Genomic DNA, 13,732 nt, shown 5'->3' on the forward strand with positions numbered 1-13,732 from the left:
AGAGGAAGTATTCAGCGGTGTCCATTCGCACGGAATAAACTCACCAGTCGACTGACTCTTAGGCTCTTCCCTTTTCCCAGTCGCCGCCATATATAAAATCAACCCCCCCAAATTCTCCACATCTGGACTGGCTTTAATCGGAAGGAGAACGAAAGGGAAGGAAGAGAGAGTGAAATAAAGGATATTGGAGAATCTAAAGGAAATATAATGACCCGACTCACTCACTCAGAGCATCAACTCGAGGATCGGTTTAAATAGGTCACGGTAGAGCTCACTCCAGACTAGCCGCCGGTCTATCGAGAAAATAAGCGGAAAAATTAATTTAATACTTAAAATTGGGCGTACATTGCCTGCTTATCCGTTCTTATTTGATGACGGATTAATTGCTTTAAACTTGAAATTTTCAGGGAGTAAAAAATATACCCTGTCAACATTTGTTTGCATCTCAAATTCGATTATTTTTTATTCTAATATTTTTCAGAGGCAATATATTAATAAGGAAAATGAAAGAATATTTTTTAGGTTCATCAATATATTTGAGAAAGCATGACCCAGGTTTTATAACATAGTTATATCGTCAGATAAAGGTTGCACATAGTTAAGCCTGAAGTAATTAGTTATGTGTATCGTGAAACTCTTTTAAGAACTAACAGAATACACTGTATGAAAGTTGAACTCCTACCTGGTGGTCCGGATGCCTTTACGAGAGCTTATTTCTCCATACGATATTTATATCCATGCTAATTTTAATCCCAAGATTTCATCTTCCATAGTTGGCGAATTCAGTAAGTAAAACATGGACGGAAAATGATGAATAACACATATGACCACAAAATTGCATGGTTGAAAAAATTCGCGCTATTTCAATATCACATCAGTAAGGTAATTGCGTTAGCAAAGGAGCCATTCATGAACAGGAAGAAGCCTAATTGAGGATCATTATGTAAGAGTTTAAAGAAATGGTTTGTGAAGAGTTTGATCAGTAGTGAAGTGCTTAATGGTGCGGAAACATGGAAACCTAGGAGGTCGAGAAAACACTGGAGTCATCCGATATGTGGGTGTGGAGAAGAATGGAGAAGGTGAAGTCGACGGAGAGGAGGAGGAACGACGAAGTGCCGGACATGGTGGGCGAGGAGAGGCAGCTTTTAGGTGAGATGCGGAGAAGACACAAGGTATGGCTGAAGCGAGTACTTAGCGGGGAGGGGATTTTGAAAGCCGTGTTAGAGGGTAGAGTGGTAAACGAGGAAGAGGAAGAAAAAGAATAGGATTTTTTGATATAATGAAAGGGAGTAGACCTTACAGTGAATTGAAGAGGGAAGTACTTGAAGGAATGGAAGGCTGGCAGAGTACTTTTTAATACTACATGGAGACCCATCTTAATCAGTAGAATACTTAAATAATAATATGCTTGTGATACTTAATTTCAATTTTCTCTCTCCGTTTCAAAAATAAAACACCAAAATTTTTGGGATCGAAAGAATGGGTAAAGTAAAACTGGGCGGAAAAAAGGAGGATGAAAGAAGTGCTGGAAATGGTGAGGAGAGGTTGCTCCTAGATGAGATACGGAGGAGACAGAAAGAATGGATGGAGATGGTACTTACCGGGGAAGGAGATTTTGAATACAGTATTAGGGTAGGATGTTGGGTAAAAGAGGAAGAGGAAGGAAGAGAATAGGATTTTTACATAAAATGGTATGGAATACGCCTTAATATGATTTGAAAAGGGAGGTCCGTGAAGGGAGGGGAGACTGATAGAGTACTTTTTAAATACTTTACGCCCATACATAATCATCACATTTAAACTTCTTCTAGATGGAATTGTACTGCATACCGGAAAAAGATTGTGTCAAAGTAGTAATTTGAGCGGGTAAGTGGAGGAGGTTAAGGGATTCCGGCCATAGATACGCACGAAAGATTGTAACTAGAAACAAGGCTGAAATATTGAATATGTGGAAAATATAAAATGATATACAAGTTTGTTTCTATGCTCTATTTACCTAACGCTATTTATTGATGCATAATAGCATAATTAAAATTCGGAAAAATTCACTTCACCAATGCTGTTATATAGAAATACATTGAAATGCATTGGGTAAAATTATATTATTTTGTAGGAATATAGTTTTTATGCATCAAGTGTATTTGACACTTGGACCAGTTGGTTACAAGTATGATAATAAACTCAACTGGATTAATTATTTAAAACTCGCCAAACCAACATGACTTTTTTATGATTCTACAAGTGGATTGATTATTGATTCGGGTTTTTCACGACAGTTTTAGAACTTAAATTTTTTGAGTGATTGAAGGCAGAAATGATCTCAAGAGGACTCACTAAAACGAACACGAATGGATCACTTTTTCGGAAATGGTCTCGATGAGCATCTGGTCCAAGTCGTCGCCGGTAATCTCAGCCATGAGCGTAAGAAACGTGTAAAGAGTTTGTCACCAGATTCGCGAGATATCCAATTATTCTGGGCGTGGAAACCGAAGAGAAACTCCGCACCATCCTATAAAGCGTTTGCCGTCCACTCTAATCTCGGGAGAGGGATAAAAGTTTTATTTTTGGTGCTTCATTTTGTACCACTCGGAACGGCTATCGAGGGAGCTGGCGGCAATAAGGTCAAATTTACTTGCCTTCGTGACTTTGGGTGTGACGAGACTGGGTCAATGCCAGAGCGTTTCCGCTACTGTAATTGGAACGATCCTTGAAAATAATAAAAAAATACATGCAATGAGTGAACCCAGACGGGAGAGTGAGGTTCATTTATAGAGCGTAAAATGTTAAGTATTAGTTCCAAAGAAGCAAATCATCGCATCTGGAATTAATTTTCAAGGTATGTTTTATTGGTCCCATTGATGAAGTTTCAAATTCTAGCGTGATTGTATTTTCTTTTTGAACACAAGGAGTGGGGTAGCCAGGAATTTTGTTCCGGGGGGAATCCAAAATCAGGAGGAAAGTTTTTGAAAAACCGAGTACTAAATATAGGGTTTAAAACTAATTTTTAACACATTTTACTATCAAAAAATTTAATTTGTCAAAGAAATACTTTGTAAATTCATAATTTTTCAATATTTTTGTTTCTTTTATGAGGGAAAGTAATTACGTTTTTATATTTCAAGGGAGTAGTCGGACCCCCGAGCCTCCCCCCTTTCTACGTCCCTGAACACAGGTACAGCTACTTGAAGCTGGAAAATCATTTGCAAGGACTGTATTAAAAGAATCGAAAAATATTATGCACAAAATCGGTATGAATGGGAGTAAATAATTATTCTCAGAATTTGTTTTGTTATTATGCTTTGTTATCCCATTGGCACCCTCATGTGACTGTTAAATTCTAAGAGTGTACATGATGTAGATGATGTTAATTGCAAATTCCATTTCGGCGAGATAAATTTTTAAGCATAGTTCTGCATAGGGTAAATAAGATGAAAAAGTTAACCATATATAAAGACATTATAGAAATTTCCTCTACGTTTCATAGCTTCCTCAATCAAATCAAGAAGATTTTTCCATTTGAAGCCGTTTTATTTGTCAAAGATATGTTTTAGCGCGCTGTTTTCAATTTATCATCGTTAGACCGAATTCAGTTACCCGAGAAATTAATTGAGGTTTTAGACAAATTTTAATGGAAAATATATATTATTAATACAGTTTTGAACAGAAAAGTTTTTTGAGTCCAAATAGGTGGAAACAAAAGAACTTCTGTTAATAATGAATTCATTCCATGTTACACTCATGGAAGTCATTCCTGCGTGGAATAATAATTTGGTATATAGGCCTGAACACGCATTTGCATAAAGCAAATTGGAAAGGGTGTCACCTTTAGCACAAATCGTGATATTGTCATTTTACTTTGGTGATTGTCTCTTTATCTGTACGTTTTTTATTGATATGCACATAACCAGTAAAACAATGATTTCTCTGAGCGATGCATCCCCAATGATTGGTTACATACTGGTGAGAGGTAGTATCGGATGATATTGTGTCATTCTGATGATATTGTGACGTTTATACGTTGACATCAATGCATCCATGCGTGCGAGAACGGTTCATATGTACAGAGTTCGTCTGAATCACTAAAATAAATGGTTTGTCCTATGATAAATAAAAACCCATAAATAGAGCCATAAAAAAAGTATCATTTTAGCTTATTCTCCGGGGTTTTCTAAGATCATATATGTTTTTCATTCACTTTTTTTCGACAACTTTTATGAAACAACTGTCTTCGATATTGCACATGCTAGACTAAACCATGTCTTTACAATAAATAAGTAAAAGCAAATTTCTCCTTTATTTGTGTGAGTAATGCTTCAACTGATTTTAGCTATGTTATCAATGCCCCATAATTATTAATGTTCAAGTTGATTATACTTGATGGGTGGTGAAAAATACTCTGAAGTTGGAGCTACACTAAGTTTTTTCCTTTCGTAAAATGATTATTAAGAGATAAAGCTACAATAGGGTGAAGCGTAATTAATAATTTTACACGAAGTACTAAATGCAGATAAACTTTATAATGGATTATTTATTTTCGTGTTAATTGCAATTATGAATAAATTAACCGCATACATTTTTATCCCGTGGAGCATGATGGTTACCTATCCTTGATACATTCCAAGATTATTTTTTTACTATTTTTCACCTTAATTATGCTATGAATACCTACTGCCATGGCATACTTTTCCAATGTATACCAATATTGAATAATTTATGGGAGTAGGTGGATGTATGCACAAAGATACTCTCAACGATAATGATGAATTTTTTATCTCCAGCTTTGATGCATTTATTCCTCAGCGTTAATAAGGTATTTAATACGAATGTATGATATATACGGTAGCTGATACAACAAGTAGCCCATAGTTCTTACCATTGCATAATAACAGAGTCGCTTAGCGCCTTCTCTTCATTTTTTTCTTAACGTGAGTATGAGCTATCTCTTGGTTTCTGATAATAAGGAGTTTTGTCTTTAAAGCACCCGCCAAGGAGGTCATCAAATTAGCTAAAAGTCCAAATGTACACGTATATCGTATAGGTTTCTCAATAATTGTTAGAGCCAATTAGGAGAATAATACAGGGAACAAGCGAATCACTTGATGATAAGGAAAAGAGGTTGTGCCTCAGTGGATAATGGCCACTTAAAGAGACCCTGATCTTTTCAGCTTGGCCTCTGTCCAGGGATGGGAGTCATTTGGCCTGGCTCTGAGCTTGTATGAAGAGATTGGTCTGACTTAATCCTGGTGTACTATGCCAGATCTTGAAAATACTGGGTTGTCACCCGCAATCCTACACATGACATCACATTTGAGGGTATTGCGGGTGGTGCTGGACCAATGCCAATTGGATTCCAGCTTACTCCTTCTTTCACGAGTGTTTATGTTATGATACCTGCTAAATATGACCCAGTTTGTGCGAAAAATGAAATATACATGTTTTCTTCTAATGAGCTGGATGTAATATTTATTTATACCGGAAAAGAATTAACTTTTTGCATTGCGGTACTAAAAACTAAAAATAATAATTTTTAGTCTATTTACATTGCCTTAATTTAGAATAAGTAACCAATTTATTCATTTTATAGTACGAAAAGAAAATATAATTTCGAGTCTTGAAGTGAAATGCTTGTATTAGTAGAGAATTAATTGGAGAGAGTTCAAAATGTAAGTATACAATAATTGAATATCCTCAAGTATTATCATCGCCAGTATTTTAGCGGTTTTAATAATGTTTGATAAAATGGTAAAAGGGAAGTCAATAATTATTAATTAATTAATGGTATATGCTTCTTAAAGGTTTTTTTTTAATTGTCTTGGGTTGAATCCCATCCAAAGCCTTCTGAAAGGAGATTTCACGATGCAATGATTAAAGTATTTCAGGCTAAAAGGATCTCTCTCTTTCACGGAATTGGATTACAAATATTCTTTCAAGGAATATTTTTGAATTTTAAATTTTTACTCCCGTTCCCTTTCTCGTTCAAAATCCGCAGGATTCAAAGGTCATCGTGTCCAACCATAATATCTCTGTTCTCATTTCTCTTCAATCATTTTTAAACCCTTCCTGTTGCTCAAAACTTCAACTCTCGCAATATTCGACGCGAGTATAAGCCACAATTGCGTTGATTAAAAATACTTTTTGTTGTAAAATACAAATTGTTGTCTCTGTTGCTTTTACCGTAAGTTATTAACCACAAAATATGATTTTTATGCAGCTCTGCCCTTATAATATACTAAAATTTAATTCTTAACTTCTTATTTCTGGGAAGCACTACCGATTCTGTGTGACTATGTTTCCATTTGTTAACAGGTTTATGAAGGAAAGGGTGAGAAAACCTCATTTGCTTCCATGGTTTTAAGGGAAGGCGAATGCTGAGTAGCACTTCGATTGGATACTGTAACTATGCCGAAGATGCGAGTGAAGTCAGTGACTTAAGAAATGGGGAAGAGAGCATAAGATATGCATGATTATTTTAATTTCAATTAGAAATCAATCAGAATCACCTTGTGAAAACACTTTTTGAGTGATTCAGTTCATTCTCGGTTGGACACTACCTTGTGATGGAACCCATAAAATTAAAATCATAGCTTAAATATTTCTCCTTTTTTTTAAATGGACCTTTCTCTTTCACGGTCTCTCTATATCCCCTGTAACTTTCTCGCGTAAACAAGAATATAATGAGTGCGTGCGAGCAGCATACCCCTCATGGAAAGGTTTTATCGCACATTTCCGGCTGTCATTCTGCGGTTTATTCTCTCTCACACTCTCCGTGGCCGATGCACCCCTGAACGGCATTTGACACGATCCCGTTCGATATTATCATACATCATACATGCACCTCTGTATTTCCTACCAAAACCAACGGCTGGTGTGAGGTAGCATGGGTTTTTATTAATTTCCCTTCTATTCTGCGGTCAAACATCGGAAATTCTCAATGAACACTTTCCTTTCAAATCCCTATTTATGTATCCATCCTTCTCATTTCATGCACGAATACTTATTATTTCCAGCAGTTGTAAAAACTGAGGATAGCATAATGTGTAAAGTAGATACGATTTAAAGTATGAACTTTTTTATCTTTTGAAACTCTCGACCAATCAATCATCAGGGAATCCCTCTGCCATATGTCCGTCACTTATGAGAATACCTAAATTAGAGTAGTAAAATAGTCTATCCTGTTTTGGCACTGGGGGAATTTGTATTATTAATTATGGTTGCAGTCACTAGTTTTCAATGCCTCTTAGCAACTTTCCCTCAAAATTATGGTTAAAAACATTGCATTAACTTCGTCCTTCCACAGGACTCAGCAATTCTTTTCCTGCTTAACCCTTTTCCCTTTCCATCCCTCTGGGCGTGGTCCTCAATGGGAGTGGCTGCAGGGAGTATGGGAGGGAGTGTCTCCCTCTGAACGGGTCCCGGAGGGTTGGAAGTTGTGTCAAGAGCCGCGGCATCTGACGGGGAGGAGGAAGCCATGAGCCCATGAGTGTACGTTCTTAAAGTATTTGCTCGCCTAAGTCCTATCTAAAACAATTCCTGGACCATTCCCGTTAACCCACCCCTGTCGTTCACTACCACTGTCGGCTTTTAATGTTACCCTTGTAAATCAAAAAATCTCGGTTGATGTGATAAAATTGTTTCATTTTATGCATATTTATTATGAAGGAAATGATATTTTCCTTTTTTTTACTTTTTAGCTGCGTTAAAATGATAATTTGCTGTAAAAATCGGAGTAATGAGTGTATATGTATTTTTCAAAGTATTTTTGGCTAAATTAGGTATTACTGTACCACTCCAATCCATCGTATGTACGCCTTGGTTCCGTAGCTTTTTAGGAAATTTGCAATGAAATGGTTGATGGAGAAACTCCCTGCTATACATTACTGAGTTTAAATTTGGTTTTCATATTTCAATGCATTTAGCTAATTTTTTTATAATGATATTAAACTATGTGATATTGATCCGTATTACTCACCAAACCTACAAAGGTACTGGAATGGAAGGTACTTATTGATGCGCGAAAGCGAATTTACGAGATGCATGCTCCAGCCAAAGGACGCAACTGGACTAAGACAAGAATTGATTGCCAGATTTAGAATAGGCCTTACTTTACCACAACAATATAATGAATCGTAATTTTACCACTTTCATTTGCTTACGTGGCGGTCACAAAAACCTTTACAAGTTAATCCTTACTAAGATTGATAATATTCGTCTCGTGGAGAAGTAACGAGTCATATGCCTCAAGATCCTAGGCAAAAGTTACTTGTTGGGTATTTGTGCACGATATCATGAAATTGATCATGTCGTTAGATACAATTGAAGAAATTGCAGTGGGTGAATCATTGTGGGGGTCACCTCCTGAAAGGGCATTTAAAATAAAGGGCACAGGGAAGACTTCCAACTTTCTAACGTGAACTCAAACCAGGAGCACTTGGAAACGGATATGATTTCATCATGCCTATTAGCGATCTATCCGACTGTGCTGTGATACTATTATTAGGATAAACAATGAAAATCATGTTCTTCCATGAAACAATGAAAATCATGTTCATGTTAGCATGTGGTATAATTCGTCCAGCAGCATTACACTATCTTTTTTTTTAAAGTCACCAAGAGTCATAGCGGGGATATAAACTTTGATCATAGGTATGCGGCATGCCACGGTCCCTAATACTAAGGATCTTCATTTAAATCCTGAAATGGTATTTATAAGAATCGTCTAGTTTTTCGTGAGCGTATCTTTCAAACGACGGGACTTATTACTATCTGAATAGTAAAAAATACGAGGAGTGTCGCGGGAGAGAAGGAAATTGTACATGTTGGAATTACGAGGTGCAATTTTCAGACCCGTTTTTCAATGATACCACGTGTCACTGGTAATGATGTGGTAACATTAATAACCGGTTCAATTAAGTAGCCATTTAACAGAAAATACTTCGTCATAATTTCAACAATTTAATGGCTTTCTTTCATACTGGCAGGTTTTGCCGCTAAAATTTACTCATTCCTGTGGCTTGAAAATTTATGGACACTTTTCGTTTTCCACGGATTCTTTTGTTCCTTTCGTCGAATAAGTTCTACTCTTAGGATCTATGCTTGGAAATCGTCTGGCTCACCAGATGCAATTTTCGCACTGAATATCTTTCGTACGTATAACCTCGCGGGTACGAGCGAGGTGGGAACACCATGGAAGTGGCTCCGTCCCCATATGCATGGTCTCGTTTTAAAGGGGCGCTTAGCATGCGCGACCAAGTCTGTATCGGCGAAGGAGACGTGGCTGGAGAGTCGCGGTGCCCGATTGTCACCGGCTTGGTCGAAGTTGGGTCGATTCAAGCAATCAAGTGGGCTGTGCCTCGGAATGCCTCGGGGCGGCCCTGATCGACGGCGGCCAATTACCAGGGTCTGGAACTTTCGGCCGGCCTCAGGTGCATTGGCAAAGCGAGAGAAATTCGAAAGATTTGATGCCGGATTGAGGAGTGACGCAAGTATTCAATGGTCTTAAGATGGAAATCAAACATTGCACTTGATGAAATAAAATTAATCGTAGTCGGGCTTCTTGGTGAAGTTTCTCCGTGGATTGGAGTGGAATAACTTTGTACTTTTCCACGCAGTTTTAAAGCCCCCTACCAATTTCAAAGAAAGACGTCATTTTCAAGATGCTGCAAACTTCATGTACCTTGTAGGAATAGTTCTCGAGTTTCCCACCGGGCGTAAATTTGGGTCACAGGTCCCAACGTTTCGATAACTAAGTCCGCCATCGTCTTCAAGGGACCATCGAAGAGCTTGGACCTGTGACCCAAATTTACACCCGGTGGGAAACCCGAGCACTCCGGGAAAAACTCAAATTCTCATGTACCTTATTTTGTAACCCCTTGAAAGTACACCATTGAATTGAAACCGGTGGTAAAACTGCGTGGAAAAATGCGAAACCTATTTCATTCCATAATACCCGGTGAAATTTCATCCGAATGGCAAAATAAATCAATGAATGGTTCAGTTTTGTGCAACCAACCTATTTTTGCATACTCATATAGAAATACGCTCAATGTGTTTGCTAAATAAATACTTAGGCGTTTATGTGATTATTTTAGGATTAAATTATTTGGGTATCTAAGTCAATATTGGGAGTTTTATGAAGTGACCTTAATCGATCGGAAGAAGCCAGCTGAAATGCCTGCGAAACTGTCATCTATTGAGATGGACTCAGGCATTTCCAGTTGACCTCTTCAATGAAACTTCACCACATCGCAGAAGCCTACAGAAGGATATTAGCTACCACCAAAAAATTAAAAAAATATCAGTTGTTTTTTGCGTGTTTCTTCGGGTTAAACAACTCATTGTATCCACCGCGGTTCCACCTTATTGTTTAGAATTGTCCCCAGAGATGAGGTGAGCCAGATTAGGGGATTTAAACGTAGTTTTTTCCCACCCAGAGCAACACTCGTAAAAACTAATTATTCACGCAATCACTACTAAAGCCTTCGATCATTAAAAAAAATCTATTCTGGTCATAATCGAATACGTTTTTCAGTCAAAGTTACTCGCTAACTCAGAGTCACTCAAAACATGGTCGTGGAGGCCTTATACCATTAAATAATTATAACTCGTGGTTTAGCCCGATTTTCGCAAAATCACCTCGATTTTGTTGGCCTTACCTCCGTTGGTGATACATAATTGATTTTGATAAATAATTGCATTATTTGTGACATGTACACCAGAATGTTAGATCCGAAGACTCAACTGCAATGAATTTATGTGATGCTCTTTCTCATGGAAAATCTGCATGAAGAGTAATTGGCGGAAATTTTTTGAGGGAATTAGATATAATAAGGGATTGTTTTTAAGACTGCCTCTTGTCTCACCACTTTAAATAAGTTATTCCGAGTGATTCAGTTTTCTATTCTATGAAGAGCCGTTTCTAGACTCGTTACGTAATGGTTTAGCTAATTAACTTATTTGGCAAAGAGAAAATCTGTCCATGAATAACCTTAGATTTTGCTTCACTCCCAGATTCTTCTTGCTCCCCGTGCAGCTTGCATGGGAACGCTTTAGGAGCGACCTTGAACTGCAAATCCGCATTCCTACCTCTGGCTGCTAGAGCTTCACTTAGTGCTTGTAATGTCTTCGTGGTGCTTCGTGTATATAGATGTATTTGTAAGGCTAGAATAAGTAAACTATTGATAAATTTAGTACTAATATATCCATCGAACTAAAAAATGGAACTGTTGGGAATTAAGTGTCTTCAAATATGGCTCGATACTACCAAAAACAAAGTTCAAAATCTAAAGGTACTTAACACTTAAAGTATGATTTTTTTAATTTATTAAACGGACGGAATCAATAAGCTGATGCCACAAAAATTTGAAGTTACGAACTCTATGAAAAGGTCACTTAATCTTCGTAATATAATTTCAAATTCAATTTACTTGGCGGTTTCGGCAACATAGCCTCGGTTGCGTTGGCGCGAGCATAAATGGCCGAGTCCTCGCAAAGCTCTTTGTACTTTCAGGCTCCAAGATATGCTGTCAAGGTTATTGAGGTTAAATTAATTTGATGTAGACCACTATTTCCTTATAACCACCTATTTCTTTGATTGTTGGCATAAGGCATTGGACGCTGTATCAAAAGAAATAAAAAATCAAAGAATGTCAGTCATTCCGAGATGGTATGCAATATTCATGTAAAACATAAAATAAAGGTCCTTATACATCATAATTGTAATCTATAATATATCTTAAATATCAAGTGGATCAAAGAGATATAAAAAGCGTATAAATGCTGATTTAAAACTAGTTTGATGGAAACCGTATGGTTTGAAGTTAAAACGGGTAGTATTCTCTCATTCAGTCTGATTAATAGTTACTCTGCCTGAGGGACCCCAAATGCCGCCCCCAGATACTTATTTTAGATTCATTGAGCTCTGTGAACCCATTTCAATATTTTATTTTTTAAAGTACTTCCGCTCAATATTCAGGGCTGGTATATTTTTCATTATATGGCTGAAGAAATAAAGTTAATTATTTTGCCAATCGCTTTCCTTCATCCCACGTGTTGTCCTAAAATTGGATTTTACCTGAAAAATCTCATGCTTTCTTTAAATTCAATGATAACATATTTATTTTGGAATCTTTGACTACAATAACACATAGAGATACCGTTTGAATCGAATTGTGTTGACTCCTGGATGTTTGCAAGAATAAAATAGTTTTCAGATCAATGATATTCTATTCATAATTTGCCAATTGTGCGAATAAAGGATATTTCCTAGAGAACTTTAAGTAATGAGCACCGATGATTGCCCAAGATGCAACCCAAAATAGAAGCATTGAGGAGGCACCTAAGTAACAAGCGTTTCCAGAGAAAGAATTCAAGCTGAGAAGCGGGTAATATTTCTTGGATACAGGTTAAATTTACGTCAACTCATGTTATTATCTATTTCCTTGCACAACATCGTACATGCTTCCGACTTTCATCACCTCCGTTGAAATCAGCGGGATTTTCTGATGAAGTCGGTATATATGTCTGTCCGAGTTGGGTAAAGTTCCAAACCGCTGCACTGATCATCATGAAATATGGCGTACTAAACTATTTTTTCCCCGGAGGTTTTTGTACCATTTCCTTTTTGTAACTCTCACTCAGGACCCATAAGAGCCGCCGATGATCCGTTTAAAACAAATGGCATTCCGTGCAGCGTGAGGCAGTGATATTTTCTAATTTTTAAAAGTATTTCCAATGCACATAGTGGGCTGGTAGTCTTTTCGTCGGATAGTTAAATAAGTGAAATTTGCAATTCTTTCTGTCCCTTGTCTTTTAAGTGTCATATTTGCCTGAATATCACATCTTTAGTTGAAAGATCTCGCATTTTTTTCAATCAACAATGGCATATATCATTGGCGAGCAGTGGTAATAATGACAAACAAATGCAATTCGATTTCAATCGGAATTTGATTTATCACCCAGCGTTTCAATTAAAAACTGCTCATGAATGCATTGAGTTTGTCAAGTAATAACTATATTAAGTACTGCAGTAAAAATTCCCAAATACGCTCAAAAAATACTTATGATTGTGAAAATTAGTACATATTAAAACATTGCCTGTGAATTCAAAAGACCACATTAAAAAGCTATTCACGTACGTAAATACACTATTTATCGTGCTGTTACGAGTTTCGAGTTGCCATATTTTTAATTTTTAGCCATTGATCTGGCTAAGCAGAATTTTAGGTAATGAATATTTCTGTATTCATCGTATACGTGTGCTTAAAATGAAAACTGATTGCTGGTGAGGTTTTGTTTGAATTTATTCTTGAATGAACAGATTCTAAGTTTCTCTTAAATTTTTAATTAAAAATATGATTAACAAACAAATATTACCAATTACTGCTGATTTTGAGCTGCTGTTATTTTACCTCTTAAAAAACTTAACTAATGTCAATTGGAGGATATGTATTTAAAAATTTTGGAACTGTCTTTCTAAGTGACATTATATTCGGAATTATTGATAGGTTGATGATTGTTGGCAGGAGAAATTGCACACGGTGTAACAAACACCATTTAAATGAGTAAATGCCGTCATATTTCTAAATAACTAACTCTTATAAAGACCATTTTCTCTTTAATTACAGATTAATCTCTTTGCAAGTTTTATAATGGCTCTTTTAATTAAAATGTCACAGATACAAAAGCAGCAATATTTTTTCACGTTTTCATGCCGTTTTTTGACCGCTTATGCGTG

Source organism: Ischnura elegans, chromosome 3 (assembly GCF_921293095.1).
Source record: "Ischnura elegans chromosome 3, ioIscEleg1.1, whole genome shotgun sequence".
Lineage (NCBI taxonomy): Eukaryota > Metazoa > Arthropoda > Insecta > Odonata > Coenagrionidae > Ischnura > Ischnura elegans.